General features: G+C 39.7%; 1 pseudogene; it reads left to right on the top strand.

Annotated features, from left to right (window-relative positions):
* The first annotated feature begins 371 nt into the window (after positions 1 to 371).
* Positions 372 to 1,998, top strand: LOC129025856 (testis-specific chromodomain protein Y 1-like; annotated as a pseudogene).
* The last annotated feature ends 738 nt before the right edge of the window (positions 1,999 to 2,736 follow it).

The following is a 2,736-nucleotide window of genomic DNA, read 5'->3' as shown; positions in this document are numbered from 1 at the left end:
TACTGAAGGTAAGCTAGTGTAACTTTAAAAATGTTAGAACATTAGAATGTTCCATACAATCGTCATAGCAACCACAATTAAACAAACAAACACAAAGGAGTAACAGGCAGGAAGAAAGCTTTCTGTTCTACACCAGAAGGTTGTGGCTGTGGATTTAGCTACTCTCACCTGAGGCTACTGAGCAAGCTCTCATGCACCATAGCATAGCTGCTATTTCACACAATTTTCACTACACCAGTGGTGACGAAATAGAAGAGGTTCATCCATACGCAGAAGCTGGTGAAGAACTGGAGGCAGAAAGGAGTGGCTATGTAGAGACACAACTGAAACAATGTTGGCACAGCAACTGCTCCAATCCTGTGTCTTTCCTCATGGCTTCCCAGGAGTTTGAGGTTGAAAGTATTGTTGACAAAAGACAAGATAAAAATGGGAATACAGAGTGTTTGATTCGGTGGAAAGGTTAGGACAAACAGGATGACACTTGGGAACCAGAGCAGCACCTCACGGACTGTGAAAAATGTATACATGATTTTAATAGATGACAGACTGAAAAACGGAAGAAACTGACATGGACTAGAACCAGTAGAATTTTTTCAAACAATGCCAGAAGAAGAACTTCCAGATCTACAAAAGCGAGCTATTCTAAGAACTCTCCTAAAACGCTAGTGACTGATAGACACCACAGATCCAAAAATAGCAAGTTATTTGCTGCCAGCAAGATCGTTAGGAGGAAGGCAGCTTCAATTCTCTCCAACACACAGAATATGGAGATAATAAATTCAACTATTAAGATCCTTGCACCTGACAGCCCCTTTAACAACAAGAAAACTGTGAGTGGCTTTCAGAAACATGGGAAACTGGACCCTGTTGCAGCAGATCAGTAGGACACGGTGGTCTTCAAGGTGACAGAAGGGAAATTCCTCCAGGACAATTTGTCACGTCCTGGTGCAGAACAAACTGGAATAGAGAACAAGACTCAGATACACCCACCAATGTCACAGATGTCTGGCTCAGTTACTGCTTCCATGGCCACAGGTTCAGTTACCCAAAAAGGTATAGTGGTATTAATAGACTCATTAGCAGCCAATGGAACAACAGAGGTGCATACCTCAGTTTCAAAGGTGAAAGGTGGGCAAAGAAATATTACTGATGACAGCAGAGACCAGCCTTTTATCAAGAAGACGTACTTTACCGTAAGGTTAACAGAAAGTGCCAGCACATACAGAGACATTGTAGTGAAGAAAGAGGATGGATTCACCCAGATAGTGCTATCAACTAGATCAACAGAAAAAAAATGCACTGAATACAGAAGCAATTAAAGAAATGGTTAAAGCTCTGAATAGTGCTGCTGTGGATGACAGCAAGCTCGTGCTGTTCAGTACAGCTGGAATTGTCTTTTGTTGCAGTCTTGATTTTGGGTACTTTGTGACACACTTAAGGAATGACAGAAACAGAGCAAGCCTTGAAATGGTGGACACCATCAAGTAATTTGTGAATACTTTTATTCAACTTAAAAAGCCTATTGTTGTATCAGTCAATGGCCCTGCCATTGGACTAGGTGCATCCATCCTGCCTCTTTGTGATCTCGTGTGGGCTAATGAAAAGGCTTGGTTCCAAACCCCTTGTATGACCTTTGGACAGAGTCCAGATGGCTGTTCAACTATTACATTTCAAAAAATGATGGGTAAAGCATCTGCCAATGAAATGTTATTTGCTGGGCGAAAGCTGACAGCACGGGAGTCATGTGCCAAAGGCCTGGTCTCTCAGGTATTTTTGAGTGGAACTTTCACCCAAGAGGTTATGATTCAAATTAAGGAGCTTGCCTCATATAATCAAATTGTACTGGAAGAATCTAAGGCCCTTGTTCGCTGTAATATTAAGTTGGAGTTGGAACAGGCCAATGAGAGAGAGTGTGAGGTACTGAGGAAGATCTGGAGCTCAGCCCAAGGGATAGAATCCATGTTAAAGTATGTTGAAAATAAAACTGATGAGTTTTAATTGTCAGTCTGTCTGCTTAGGACACGAGAACTAAGCTGAACCAAATGCACCATGAGTTGCAAGATGCCCTAATCCATCTTCATAGCCCAAAACAGTTTCACCCATAGCTAAGGCTTGGAAACAAAACCGGAAATGTCCAAGCCAGGTATTGAAATTATTACATCATTTTTAAGCACTGTAGTTTTAAAAGAAATAATAAAACAGCTTGTTTGCCCAAATGTGGTTATTTTATGCTCACATAAGCCCAAATATAAAAGCAGACTGTTGGGTACTAGATTCTTCTTGGAAGCCCTAATGTGTATCTATGGCTACTACTATATATAAGACCAGAATTGTGTTTTATTGGATGTTTATGACAGAGAATCCTGTAATAATGTTGATTTTTCTTATTTTTGTATGCTACAGTACCTCTACTGGGTTATAAGGCAGCCTTAGCTTCCCTCCCAGAAGAACACAGAACTGTATGAGATGGTGCCCTTGACTTTACAGTGGCACAAGCACTTCAGAGACACACAATTATAAATTAAAAGACTTTTCTTTTAGAATAAATATTTCTGGCACAAAATTCACTGATGATCATTCTCCTAAACTGAACATATGACTAGAATTTGTGGTGAGATATCACTTGATTTTATTTTCCTTTATAAATATCTAATTCTTAACTAGTTAACAAAAGAAAAATTTATCTCTCTAAAGTAAAACTTGTTGCACCTTATTAGTGAATTATGGAATCATTTT

The sequence above is a fragment of the Pongo pygmaeus genome, chromosome Y (genome assembly GCF_028885625.2).
Source record: "Pongo pygmaeus isolate AG05252 chromosome Y, NHGRI_mPonPyg2-v2.0_pri, whole genome shotgun sequence".
In the NCBI taxonomy this organism is placed as follows: Eukaryota; Metazoa; Chordata; class Mammalia; order Primates; family Hominidae; genus Pongo; species Pongo pygmaeus.
Note: the sequence above shows the minus strand (reverse complement) of the source record. Positions and strands in the feature narration are given on the sequence as shown.